Source organism: Aythya fuligula, chromosome 32 (genome assembly GCF_009819795.1).
Source record: "Aythya fuligula isolate bAytFul2 chromosome 32, bAytFul2.pri, whole genome shotgun sequence".
In the NCBI taxonomy this organism is placed as follows: domain Eukaryota; kingdom Metazoa; phylum Chordata; class Aves; order Anseriformes; family Anatidae; genus Aythya; species Aythya fuligula.
The window spans coordinates 17,628-32,560 of record NC_045590.1 but is presented as its reverse complement, the minus strand read 5'-3'; the positions used below and the strand labels follow the sequence as shown (position 1 = coordinate 32,560).

The 14,933-nt window shown below is 46.7% G+C and overlaps 1 pseudogene; it reads right to left on the bottom strand.

Moving 5' to 3' along the window:
• Positions 1-721: 721 nt before the first annotated feature.
• On the bottom strand, positions 722-7,330 carry LOC116500166 (annotated as a pseudogene).
• Between the last annotated feature and the right edge of the window lie 7,603 nt (positions 7,331-14,933).

Sequence of the window (14,933 nt, the reverse complement as noted above, 5' to 3'; positions counted from 1 at the left end):
GTATCTAAAGCAGCACACAACTGGATTGGTTAAATGACAGCAGTACATTAAATACATGTAAGATTTCCAGTTATTCAGTCATTCTAATTGTTTCATCTTCTTCCCTTACGTTTCCTATTCTTTACTAAAGCAAGATTGTGACCTAATAGCCTGGCAATCTTGCTTTTCTCCTAGGAAATACATATGCAAGGAGCATTTGCCTTTTTCCCACTACAGTAAACCTGTACCTTTACTGGCTGAAATCAAAGATGCTTGAGAGTTAACTTTGCCCAAAAGGACAGAACATTTTCTGGACAGCACAGCAAGAGAAATTGAGAAAAATAACGGACCCGACTGTGACAACATAATCTAACTTTCCAACCATGGGCTTACATGACTTCCACATTAAAATACCAGAAGATAACACAACTTAGTGGCTTAATGGTAACAAATAAAGACACCATTTGAATTCTTCTCAAGGTGTTTTAACAAGCCATTTCTCAGTTTTCTTTCTGTTACAGAATTCACTACTGGCTTAACAGTCCTGGAAAACAGAAGGGCAAAAGGTGGCAACACAAATTCAGAAAGTTGGTTATTTTTAGCTAAAAGCTCTGCATGCAGAAATATCTTCTGCACAGCTTGTAAAATATTCACTACTCAATTTTCAAAAAGTGTCTTAAAAATGAGCGACAGTGCATGTCCAGGTGAAGCCACAATCCTGTTTTTTCTGGAACAACCTCCTTCAGAGCCATAGAATATCCTTTGCTTTTATTTTCATAGAATTAACGTCTAGTCACAATCTCTCCCTCCTTGCATAGATCTGAGGATAGTGTTGATGCAGAGAGCACAGCACAGCTTCAGTACATAAGGATTTTATATCTGCACCACAGTAGCCTAATAAACAAAAACCACATGTTACATCAGTCAAGGCCCAGGTTTACAATACGCAACATTTAAAGAATTTGTAAAGCCCAAACCAAACAAGTTATCAGGGACTGGAAAGTGCTACCGCTCTGCAAGGAAGTTTTGTTATGTTGCTCACTGCCTGCTATCCTGTGCTTATGAAGCTGAAGCAGACTGCTCATCAAAACTATACTCTTGAGGAAGATGCCCCAAAACTATTCGGTGTTCTCAGACAAGAGGAATGACAACAAAAATAGATGAAAACTTCTAACGCTGATTGATACGAAGGCATGCCAGCTGTCTCACTGACTAGTTGTGTAGCAAGGCACAAGAGCTTGGGTACTGCCTCGTACAAGCTAAGATTCTTTAGAACTTAGTCACAAGCATTAATCCATTTTGTGTTCAGTCTTACCAATGCATTTCTCAGCTTGCTCAGCGAGCAACAGGTCCGGTGGCTTAGGGATCAGGTCACAAGTATGAATCTTGAAAATTTCTTTTCTAGCCTGGAAACAAAATCATTGCATTTTAGCTTGTCCTAAGTTTTGCTTAAAAATACCAACAAAAGCAAACAAACCAAAAATCAACAACAACAACAACAAAAAAGAACAACCCTCCCTCAAAACCCCTCATATATTAGCACAGTTTTCTTATTTGCTAAACTTTCAAGTATCGTACAGTTACTTAATATACAGTCTGCATTTTCAACCAGGAAATCCAGTATTTCTAGATTTGTTACACTGAACTTTTTCTAGGAACCTGCAATGAAAGAAAAGACATTTATAGCTCCCATAATAAGTTTGCAAAATATGAGACCTAGTGACCCAGAGGAAAAGACAGTAATAAAAATTTATCCAGAAACAGATCTTTTTTCTCCAAAAAACTTCTCTAAGATTGAGCAAAATTTCTTTGTGACAGTCTCATTAGTTCATCAAATTTGCTTTTCAGTCAGTAAATTCACAGAAAGCACTTCTAGCGCTATGTTTCAGGCTGCTTCAATTACTATAAAGAAGAAAATAATTATGACTCAAACTACTACCACTGATCCAGGGAGCAATCAAATGCAAATATGTCCCCTATCCATTCATAAATGAAATATTGAGACCAAGAACACAACTTCAAGGTGAAAGCACCTAAGTGGATTAAATAATCAAGCAAATGGGAACACCATTGGGAATCAAAGATCTGATTATACAACTACTTGGTGGTATCATCTTGACCATATATATTCAGTACCTGATTTGCCCTCCACAGTATGACACAGTGTCTCCACATATCACTCTTTCGTTCATGTTGTAATTTTTTTTTTCTATAAAGTTGGACTTTGCCACATTAGCATTAACATTGAATTGAAGTTCTCACCTTTTTATTTGGCAAGTTGAAGAGGAACTCTGTCAAGGCGTCCTGGTCTCCGCAAGATCTATAGAATCTGGTCTGTTGGTGGCTCCGATTGCCACAATCTCCCCTCTGTTGTCTATGCCATCCTTAAGCGTCAGAAGTGTTGAGACAATGGAACTAACAGAAAAACATAATCTTTAGTTACTGGTTCAGTAAACTTTCTTACATTCCACATGACTTTCTTCCATGAGTAGTCAAAAAGGACAAGTTTTTTAAGGACAGGACTCATTTTAAGCCATAAAAAACAACAACAACAACAACAACAACAACAACAACAACAAATATATATAGGTAAGTTAACACAGACCAAGAGCTGGTATCGGGCTTAGAGTATTGTTTTCAACTGTTGTTTAAAATCACCTGAAATTTAGTGTCTTTGAGTTACCAGTTTTCAAGATAAATTAATGTGCTCACAGTAAATTAAACATGCCATCATCCTTTTTTTTATTCCCCAAAGATCAAGCAGATTTTAGGTAGGTGCAAAAATGTAGTACCTCTGAGTTTGGTCTTGTTTGCTGGACTGCACAGAGGCCACCTTTCTCGTCAAAGAAAATAACTGAAGGTCACATCTGATAGGCCTAGAATGAAAACACAGAGTAAAACCGCAGTATTTAAAGAAAAAATGCTCAAAAACTTTATGGTTGGAATGTCACCTAAACTTGATGTTTCACTTTAGCATCTGGGACTTCTACTTACACAGCTCACAGAGTATCTGTCATGACTAACAGAAGATGGCAGTTTGTGTCAACCCAATTTTACTGGGCAACAGGAAACAAATCATAGTAGTACTTTTTACAGCTTTTTCACTACCATTAAAAAACAAACAAAAGTAAAAAATTAAGAACTTAATTCAATTACAGCTTTGGGAAGCAAGAATCCCTTATGAAGTTAAATAACCATGTTTCCAGCCTGTATCTATTTCCCTCTCATCCAAAGCCATCATCTCTTGCCTCCTGCAGACTTTTCAGCGGCTGTTTTGGTGGGAGGTAATTTCTTGCTTTGGAAGGTTTTCTCGTTTTGTTCCTTCCTCACACAACTCAATTTCAAGCCCCTGATCCAAACTATGGTGTCACTGAAAAAGGAAGTACTGTCATTTCCATTTTAGTGGGAAAAAAACAAACAAACAAACAACCACCACCTAACAAAACATAAAAACAAGAGCAAGTTCTACTTAAAAATGTTGACCATAAATTTGACAGTTTCAACTCGAACAGAATACATTGTAAATTTCAACCTTACCTGTTCAAATGATGAGCGAAGTTGACTTTCTGATTCACCCACCCATTGTCTCAGGCAGTCCAAAGCTTTCCTCATAAAAAATGATATTTTTCTGTCAACTTGGCTACATTCGTTAGCAAGAGCATGAGCAACCAGCATCTTTCCCGTTCCTTGGGGTGGGTATAGAATAAATAGCCTCTGCAATAAAGAAGATTCAGACAGGAAAAAAACATCATGATGAGTACCTCTTACAACCATTGTCTCTAGAAAAAAACAAGTCCTCTTTCCTAAGCAAAACACATCATGAACACATCATGTCCAAGACAGCATTAATAGTTGAAGTGTAGGTAGAGTCAGAACAGATAGAAGTTTTGCATTCCTACAAGATTCCACAGGAAAACTTATTTCTTTCACCCAGAGAAATGAATAAGGGGGATAACTCAATTGTACAAAACCTTCAAACGAGAGGATACTGTCCCAGAAGGACACTTCCAAAACTGTGGACAAACAGGGTGATTACACCAAAGTGGAGCCAAACGAGCAAACTTCAGCACAGAATCTGAGAGTGGGCTCAATGGTGAATCACCAGTTCATTCTTCAGTGATAAGCTGCATATTCTTGCTTTTACAACATAAAAAATCTGATATGAAAACATTTAATTCTCCCTTCAAAAGCATTAAGTTACTGGGTTTGGTCTGTCAGACCATCTATTGCTGATGACAAGGGAGGAAGTCTAAAGCTGGAAGGAAAAGTGATGTCTTATCACTCAGAGAAAAAAGAAAAAAAAAAAAAAAAGAAAAATGAAAAAAGAAAGAAAGCAAAAGTAGGTGGGAGAAACAACTGGGCTTCCAAGCAACATATTACCATTGACTTCCACTAGATAATCCCTTCTTGCTTACAAACTAATCAAGCTGGCTTGTACATAAAACTCTGAACAAAACCACTCCAACCCAACTTTTTAAAACCCAGGCACTTCTGAAGTATTTTCTCATTTTAAAACACCAGGTAGTAAAACTTGAAGGTGTTGCTTATCTTTTTAATCTACATATATTCTGGATTCTATCCCTTTCTAAGAAATTACTTTTTACTACTACTATGTTCAACAAATGTTCAGCACTGCCAAAAATGTTGAAGCATGGAAACTTATAGATACCTTAATTGAACATTCTCCTGAAAACAAATGACTAACAATTTACCGCTTTAATGAGTTACCTTGGAGGCTGAATATAAAATCTTTCAAAGACTTTTGGATAAAGGAGGGGAAAAATCACCATCTCTTTTTAAAGCTGCAAAAGACCACCCACGTTCTCAAATCCAACCTAAAGAGAAGTTCAACACAACACAGTTTATATGTTAAAGAAAGCAGCAACCTAGGTACAGGTTTCATCAGAAATTATGTCAGCACAAAGGAAATATTCTGGGCAGGTTTTGAAGTTGCTTCAGAGAAAACCATCAACAAAGGTAGCTGTAGATACATATATACAGTATAGCCATCAGTCGGAAAATTAAAAGGGCTTCAAGTTCCTGAAAATTCTTGGAGCAGCTCACAACCAAGGAAGTATTCTAGGTCAATTTAAGAACTCAGTTACTTTTGCCTGTAACAAATGACTGACACTACATAGAATCGTAGAATATCCCGAGTAGGAAGGGACTAATAAGGATCTTTGAGTCCAAATCCTTGCGCCACAGAGGTATACCCAAAAATTCAGACCATGTGACTAACTGCACAGTCCAAATGCTTCTTAAACTCTGACAGGCTTGGTGAAGAGACTGCTTCCTTGGGGAGTCTATTCCAGTGTATAACCACACTCTCAGTGAAGAACCTCTTCCTGATGTCTAGCCTAAGCTTCCCCTAACTCAGCCAACTTTTGCAAGATGAAAGCCCCCGACAGAGCCAACAGCTTTGTCTGCCAGGATCTGGCTCCTGTCTCTGTCAGTGATGCCTATTGGGAGACATATTATTCTCACACCATTCGGGTCTCAGTGTCTCCTCATCCCCCTCCATGAGCCTAGGAGATGTCCTTCTGTAGCCTTGTACTTGGCATTGCCCTTACCCACATTGCACTGATCCAGGAGGAGCCCTAAATCCCACTGGAGGGACAGGATCTCCCTTCCCAGAGGCTGGGCTCAGGGCCTGACTGTTGGACTTCAGGGGACACACCAGGGTTTCCTCAGCATCAAGACCACCTTTACTTGGCCTGGTATCCCCATCATCACTGCTTGCACTTTTCTGCTCTAACAAGCCCATGGGGGGGCTTTGTCAGGAACGTCCCTCAGTGGGACTCATTAACGCCGTGAGAGGCTTTGGTGTTTGCATCTGCATTCTCTACTTGAGAAATGTCTTCTATTTCCTCTCAGTGTCTGAGGCTCCTTGGGTTTGCCCAAACCCACCGGGAGGGTCAGTAAAATGCCTTGGGCTGGGCCTGTGCTGCTGAGCTGGGACAGCTCATGGCATGGAGGGACGGAGCTCCTGGCAAGCAGGCAGCAATGCAGAGACACAGCTCTGTCCAGGAGTATCTCCTCTGCAAGGTGCAGCAGGGCTGGGGGCACTGCCTGCAGCAGGCATGGGGAAAGGAGAGAACTGGGAATGAGGTTCAGAGCATCCTGGGGGGAAATGCAGGGGGAGAGCTTGCTGGGGGAGAAATCTTCACAGCCACCTCCCCATGGTAGGTCTCTGGGTGCAGGGCAATGCTGCTGTGCACCCCGCCAGGCTCTCCTGGAGTTGGCACAGCCCTCAGCTGATGGGAGCTGTCAGGAGGACGCTCGGTGTTGGAGTTGAAGGGCATGCAGGGCTTGTGTGCTGCAGGGTCAGCATGCAGGGCCCGAGGGCTCCCTTCTCTTGGGGCCAGCTGCAGGCTCTGAAGCTAGAGATGGAGACAGCGGTGTCCAGGGCTGTGGTGCAGAGCAGGGTCCCTGCTGTGCTCCAGGGGCTGTGTGCTGGGGCAGGGGCTCTGCTGCCTGCCAGGCTCAGCACTCAGCCTGCCCGGGGAGCTGCCCAGGGGCTGTGGTGAGAAGCTGTGGGTGGAAGGATGCTCCCCGGCAGGGCAGGGCAGGGCAGGATCCTGCTGCTGCCCAGAGTCTGCTACGTGGGGCAGTCTGCTTACAGCCCCACACCTCTGCAGGGCATTGCACAGTAGAACTGCAAGACAAGAGCTACCTGAAGGCAATGCAATTTCTACAGTCTCTGTTTCCATTTTTCTGACTGCGTGCTGAGGCAGAGGGATAGTAACGGAGTAGTAACATCTGTATTAGAGACTAAGGCTCCTAGAGCATTGCTGCAGCTTTGAGGCACCTCACACAGCTCATCCTACAAACTGTACCAACATCACCTTTGCTGTTTCTTAAGGGATTATTTGACATTCTCCTCATGTTCTGAGATCAGAGAGATATCCTTGGCCTGTGGACTTCTCAGATGACTCCTGGTTCTCTTTTACATGACGCCGTAGACCAGGACTGCCTGCTGCAGAATCCACAGCACAGCCCCCTGCTTGTTGTGGTACCCTCAGAGCAGCAACCAGAGGTAAGCCAAGGAGCTGCAGAAAGCTCTTCCTGAAGTCAATAAGGCAGTGTGGTGATTGTAGGGTATTCTATGAGACATGCAATGGATTTTGGTCAGAGAAGAAATTAAATTTTGCACTGTCTTTGCTTCATTTGGACAGGCTCCCTAACCAAGAGACAGCAAATGTATAACAGCAGCTCCATCACTGAGTTCCTCCTCCTGGCATTCGCAGACACATGGGAGCTGCAGCTCCTGCACTTTGGGCTCTTCCTGGGCATCTACCTGGCTGCCGTCCTGGGAAACGGCCTCATCTTCACTGCTGTAGCTTGCAACCATGTCCTCCACACCCCCATGTACTTCTTCCTCCTCAACCTCGCCCTCCTTGACCTGGGCTCCATCTCCACCTCTATCCCGAAAGCCATGGCCAATTCCCTTTGGGGTACCAGGGCCATTTCCTATGCAGGATGTGCTGCTCAGATCTTTCTGCTAGTCTTTTTCAATACTGCAGAATTTTTTCTTCTCACTGTCATGGCCTATGACCGCTACATTGCAATCTGCAAGCCCCTGCACTACGGGAGCCTCCTGGACAGCAGAGCCTGTGCCACCATGGCAGCAGCTGCCTGGGGCAGTGGCTTTCTCCATGCTGTGATGCACACTGCCAATACCTTTTCACTGCCTCTCTGTAATGGCAATACCCTGGACCAGTTCTTCTGTGAAATTCCCAAGATCCTCAAGCTCTCCTGCTCAGACTCCTACCTAAGGGAAGTTCAAGTTCTTGCGGTTACTGCTTTTCTATTTGGGGTGTGCTTTATTTTCATTTTACTGTCCTACGTGCAGATCTTCAGGGCTGTGCTGAGGATCCCTTCGCAGCAGGGACGGCACAAAGCCTTTTCCACATGCCTCCCTCACCTGGCTGTGGTCTCCCTCTATCTCAGCACAACCATGTTTGCCCACCTGAAGCCCCCATCAATTTCCTCCCCTCCCCTGGATTTTGTTCTGGCATTTCTGTACTTGGTGGTGCCTCCAGCAGTGAATCCCCTCATCTACAGCATGAGGAACCAGGAACTCAAGAATGCCATGTGGAAACAGATGACTGGCAGGTTTTCTTGAGCAATATACTGCCTTCCTTCGTCTGTAAGTCACTCATAATGTTTCTTATGGTAGGCGAAGCCTGTCCGTCTAATGTAATTGTTTTGTTTGTTTGTTTGTTTGTTTGTTTTCCTGTTGTATCCTATCACATGTTGTCCAGAAAGAAATATAATTCTTCATTTTGCTTCTGTATGTAAAGCAATTAAAGTATCCTTTCGTCTTATATCCTTCCTGAGACCTTTTCTGTGACTGCAGTGGCAGTGCCCATGTGCAGAGTTGGAGGAGAAAGTAGCCGTAGCCCAGCAGTACGGCCAGGGAGCACTAACTCTGGTCCATCCAGAGCTGCTCTCCTGCCACTGCCACCCTCTCCTTCTGAGCCCTGCTGGTGGTGTAAGGCCCAGCTGCTCCTGTAGCTTGATGCCAGAGCTGCTGTGCGGCTGTGCTGAGACTGCAGGCAGGGACAGGCAGTCGGCACTTGGGTGACACAACTGGCCTCCAAAACAGCATTTCCCCCTGTGGGAGGCAGTCAGAGGCAGGGCCTTGTCCATGTGCAGGGGAGACACAGGAACAGACAACCTCTGCTGCTGCTGCCAGCAGGCACAGAGGAAGATGATTGAGCACAAAGGCCATCAACTATCCCCAGGGGTGGCATGAAGGCCAGTGGGGCAGACATTGTCTACAGGTCCCTTCATCCTGAGAGTAACATCCATGGGGCATCTGCCTGAATAGCACAGAATAGGCCAGGTGGAAAGCACTGTCAGAGACTGACTAATCCGAAGTGTAAGACCTAAATGCAGCTCTTGTGAAAGGCCTGGCCACTCCTGTATCTTAGTGCTAGTGCTGTTGTGTGGCCATGCAGCAACTGGAGGCCAAAGTGCAAGACCTGAATGCAGCTCTGGGATGTGCCTCCTTGAACCTCCAAGGACCCTGTGACCATTCCTCATGCCTCGGGGCATCTTAGAAGAGGGCAGAGCAGGGTGATTCTCCACAGGGCTGAGGTGCCTCCCAGCCTCTGGCAGTGGCTGCAGGAGCCAGGGGGACCCTGCAAGTGTTGCAGTACACTGCCTGTGTGTGTGTGCAAGGCAGGGACTCGTGTCTCTGACCAGCCCTGTGTGGATGAGCAGTGCACGAGGCCAGCTCAGGTATGGGGACCTCCCAGAGCCCTGACATTATTCTGGGTGGTTGGCCCCAGTGTTGCCTTGATATTTCTGTCACCCTTCTTGCACAGGATCATTGCAAGTATCCCTCTCTGCTATGTCATGCTACCCTGCCTTTCTGGACTGGTGGTGACAGCCAACCAGTGGCTGTTGGAGACAGCCAACATGGCTTCACTGAGGGCAGATCGTGCCCGTCAACTCTGGTGACCATCTCCAATGGGCTTACAGCACTGGTAGTACAACATCTGTTGGTACGTAGACAGTGTGATTGAGTGCAGTCTGAGTGAGTTTGCTGACGACGCGAAGCTGGGTGGTGCAGTTGACACGTGGCAGGGAAGGAATGCCATCCACAGGGGCCTTGACAGATTTGAGAGGGGTCTGACATTGACAAAAGCCAAATACAAGGTTCTGCAACCGGGTTGGGGCAATCCCAAGCACAAATGCAGGCTGGGTGGAGAATGGATAGAGAGCAGCTGTGAGGAGAAGGACGTAGGCATTTTGGTGGATGAGAAATTCCACATGTGCTGGCAATGTGTGCTTGCAGCCCAGAAAGCCATCCTGGGCTGCATCAAAGGGAGTTTGTCCACTAGGTCCAGGGAGCTGGTTCTATTTCTCTGCTCTGGTCCTATGAGACCCCACCTGGAGTACTGTGTACAGCACTTGGGCCCAAGCTCAAGGACATGGAAGTATGAGAATGAGTCTAGAAGAGGCCAAAAAGGGGATTGAAAGTCTGGGGCACCTTTTCAGTGAAGACAGGGTGAGAAAGCTGGTTCTCTTCAGCCTGGAGAGACCCTATAGCAGCCTTCCAGTACCTAAAGGAGGCCTACAGAAAAGCCGGGGAGAGACCTTTTGTCAGGGACTGTCATAATGAGATAAGGACTAATGTTTTGAAACTAAAACTAAAATGGTTGGCGGCCTGCTACAGCACTTGGATGTACGCAATTCGATGGAGCCGGATGGGATCCACCCGAGGGTACTGAGAGAACTGGTGGAGGAGCTGGCCAAACCCCTTCTGTGGGTAGCACAAGCACCTAGAAGGGTCATTCAAGTCTGCATCTGTAGGCATGCAGGCATCCCCCAGGGGACACAAATGCCAATGTGCAGGCATCTCCCCACAGCACTCCACCATCTCCCTGGAGACAAACATCTCACAAAGTCACACAAGCATCTCCCTGGAGCACCCAAAATCCTCCCTGGAGAAACAAATCTTTCTCCCTGATCATACAAACCTCTTCCTTGGGCACAAAAGGGACTCTGCATGTCTGCCTTGGGAGGTGCTTGGATGCTCTGGGGTGATGCTTGACTGCATCAGGATATGCTTGGGTTCCTATGGGTATCTTGGTTTCTCCAGTCAGATCTTGATTGGAGTGTGGTGGGGAGGCTGGTGGGTACTCCAATGGGGTGCTCGGGTGTTCCAGGGAAGTGATTTGTGCCACAGGGATATGCTTGGGTGACTTGGGGAGAACACTGGGATTGACTAAGGCAGAATCATGGGTGCTCCAGTCAGGTGTTGATATGCCCAGGCATTTGCTTATGTGCCCAGAGGAGATGCCTGAGCACCCTTGGAAATCCTTTTCTGCTCCTGTGGAATGCTTGAGACCTTAAAATATTCATTCTTGAGTGGCCTGCAGTGATGCTTGGCTGCTCCAGGGAGATGCCTGGAGCCTTCAGGGACATGCAAGGTGCCTTGGATTGGTCCTTGGCAAGGTCCAGAAACTTGCTGGGGACTGCACAGGAAATTCTAGGATCCCCTAGGGACATTTGTAGGTGTTCCAAGAAGTTACTTGAGTGTTCCGGGAAGATGCTTGGATGCCCTGGGAAGATGTTTGTGTGCTGCAGGAAGGTGCTTGGGAACCTGGCGGAGATGCTCCTGTGTCCTGGGAAGATATCTGATTGCTCCAAGGGAGATGTTTGAGTGTTGTGCAGAGATGCTTGGTCCCTCAAGAGAGGTGCTGGTTTCCCTTGGGAAGATGACTGGGTGCCTTGTGGAAATGCCATGCTACCCCAAGGAGGTCCTTGGTTCCTCCAGGAAGATTCTTGTCTACCCTTTGGATAAGCTTGGGTGCTCTGAAGAGATGCTTGAGTGCCCCAGAGACATGTGGTGTGTCAGGCTGAGGGGCTTCAGGAGTCCATGGAGGTTTGTGGGTGACTCAGGGACATCCTGGGCATCCCAGGGAGATGTGTGTCTTCTCCTGAGAGGTGCTTGATGGCTGTAGGGAGGTTCTTGGGAGTTCCAAGGATGTTCATGCATGCCCTATGGAGTTGCTGGGGTGCCCATGAGTGGTGCTTTTGTGCCCCATGGAGGTGTTCGCTTGCTTCAAGCTCAAGCAAATCCCTGTATCCCACAATCATCTCACCTAGGTACTGAGGCATTTCCAAGGGAACTCAAGCATCTCCAGAACATTTCAGTTCAGAGTGATTTTCTTTGTGCAAAGACTGTGAATTTTCATGGACATTCCTGGGCAGACTGAGGTTTTTAGTGGGCACGGTGCTTTGTACAAGACATGGAATAATCTTATTTAATGTCATTGGCCTAACAGTACCAGAAATATTTTTTAAAAAGTCAATAAAAATGCAAAGAAAACATCAAAACAATACAAACAAAGGCAAAGTTCTAAGACATTGATACATTGTTCTCCATGGGAAGCCGGTCCCTCTCCATTGCTCAGTGCCTGTGTGCAGACAGGTCTGTGGGGAAAAGGGACAGGAGTTGGTGCAAAGGAGCTGTAACATGCAGCTGCAGACCTGAATGGAGAAGTCTGATGGGAGGAGAAGTGCTGAAAGGCCCACGTGGCTCCTGAGAGAAACGGTGGGCTTGGGGAGGTGAGGAGCAAGGTTGCCCACAGAGTGTTTGGTCTCAAGGGACTGCTTTTCGAAGCTAACTAGGCCTCTTTAGGTGACCTTCTGGATCAATAGCAATGGCAGAGGTCAGGCAATTGAAATAAATCAATAAAGAATCTTACTCAAAGGGAAAACTCCCTTAGTACCAACTGCTCATTGAAATCTGCCTCATTCACCATCCTCCTGAAATCTCCTGAATTAGATGTACAAGCCCTGAAGCCTTGAAGGAACTGCTGGGCAGAAAGAGGGCACAAGAGCACTCTCTGCATTGTAATGAGCTGAAGTTTCTGGGAGTGTTAATTGGTCCCACTGGGGACCATTACCACCACTACTCCCCTATGGACTCGTTAGAGAAGAAAACAAGAGGCAGTGATGACAGACAAGCAAAGGCAAAGTAAAGGTGGCCCTGACGCTGAGGAAACCTTGATGTGTCTTATCAAAGCAAACACCAAGGCCCGACACCCAGCCTCTGGGAAGAGAGCTTCTGTCCCTCACACTGCTCTTCAAGGGGCAGTGGGATATGGGGGGTGTGATGGCAACTGAAGGACAACAGTACAACACCACTGCACCGGGCTGCAAGGAGGCCGCATGGTTCCAGTGCCAGAAGCACAACATGTCATGGGGTGCCATGTTGCCATAGGACTTGCTTTTCAAGGCCCAGGATAGTGTTCCGGGTGGTGGCATGAGGCACAGGGTATGTTTCCAGCCATCCGGTGGTTGCTTCCACCATTGTAAGTACATGGCACTTGCAGTTGCGAGTTTGAGGGAGTGTGATGTAATCAATCTGCCAGGCCTCTCCATATTTATATTTCAGCCATTGTCCTCCATACCAAAGAGGCTTTGACCGTTTGGCTTGCTTGATTGCAGCACATGTTTCACAGTCATGAATAACCTGTGCTATAGCGTCCATGGTCAGGTCCACCCCTCGATCACAAGCCCATCTGTATGTTGCATCTCTACCTTGATGGCCTGAGGTGTCATGGGCCCATCGGGCTATAAATAATTCACCTTTATGCTGCCAATCCAGGTCCACCTGAGCTACTTCAATCTTAGCAGCCTGATCCACCTGCTGGTTGTTTTGATGTTCTTCAGTAGCCCGATTCTTGGGCACACGAGCATCTATGTGGCGTACCTTTACAGCCAGGTTCCCCACCCAGGCAGCAATATCTTGCCACAATGCAGCAGCCCAGATGGGTTTGCTCCTGCGCTGCCAGTTGTTTTGCTCCCATTGCTGTAACCATCCCCACAGGGCATTTGCTACCATCCATGAATCGGTGTAGAGATAGAGAACTGGCCATTTTTCTCGTTCAGCAATGTCTAAAGCCAGCTGAATGGCCTTCACTTCTGCAAACTGACTCAATTCACCTTCTCCCTCAGCAGCTTCTGCAGCTCGTCGTGTTGGACTCCATACAGCAGCCTTCCATCTCCGATGCTTCCCCACAATACAACAGGACCCATCAGTGAACAGGGCATATTTCTTCTCAATCTCTGGTAACTGGTTGTACAGTGGGGCTTCTTCAGCACAACCCACCTCCTCCTCTGATGATGTCCCAAAGTATTTGCCTTCTGACCAATCCATAATCACTTCCAGTATTCCTGGGCGACTGGGGTTTCCTATTCGAGCCCGCTGAGTAATCGGTGCAACCCACTTGCTCCATGTAGCATCAGTTGCATGATGTGTAGAGGGGACCCTTCCTTTGAACATCCAGCCTAGTACCGGCAATTGGGGTGCTAGGAGGAGCTGCGCTTCAGTACCGACCACCTCCGAAGCTCCGATGGATCTCTCGTGCAGGTCCTTTGACTTTATTTTGTTTTATGGCAAAACCGGATTTCGGAAGGATTTGGACTATTTTCTTCCCTTTCTCGAGAACTTCCTTTGCTGTGTCACCCCACACAATAATGTCATCAATGTACTGCAGGTGTTCAGGAGCTTCCCCCTGCTCTAGCACAGACTGGATCAGCCCATGGCAAATGGTAGGGCTGTGTTTCCACCCCTGGGGCAGCCGATTCCAAGTATATTGGATTCCCCTCCAAGTGAAGGCAAATTGTGGCCTGCACTCTGCTGCTAGAGGGATGGAGAAAAATGCATTAGCGATATCAATTGTGGCGTACCACTTGGCTGCCTTCGATTCAAGTTCGTACTGAAGTTCCAGCATGTCCAGCACTGCAGCACTCAGTGGTGGCGTCACTTCGTTCAGGCCACGATAGTCCACTGTTAGTCTCCACTCACCATTAGACTTTCGCGCTGGCCATATGGGACTATTGAAAGGTGAATGAGTCTTGCTGATCACTCCTTGGCTCTCCAATTGATGAATTAGCTTATGGATGGGAATCAGGGAGTCTCGGTTAGTGCGATATTGCCACCGGTGCACAGTTGTGGTAGCGATTGGCACTTGCTGTTCTTCGACGCTCAGCAACCCCACAACAGAGGGGTCCTCTGAGAGACCAGGCAAGGTAGAGAATTGTTTAATGCCCTCTGTCTCTAAGGCAGCTATACCAAAAGCCCACTGGAACCCTTTTGGGTCCTTGAAATATCCTCTTCTAAGATAGTCTATTCCAAGGATACATGGAGCATCCGGGCCAGTCACAATGCGGTGCTTTTCCCACTCATTCCCAGTCAGACTCACTTCAGCCTCCAATACAGTTAACTGCTGGAATTCCCCCGTCACTCCATAAATACAGATGGGCTCTGGCCCTTTATAGCATAATGGCATTAGAGTACATTGGGCACTGTTGTCTACCAAAGCCTTATACTTCTGTGCGTCTGATGTGCCAGGCCATCGAATCCACACAGTCCAATAAACTCAATTGCCCCTTTCCTCCCCCTGGCTGGAGGCAGGGCCCACCTAATC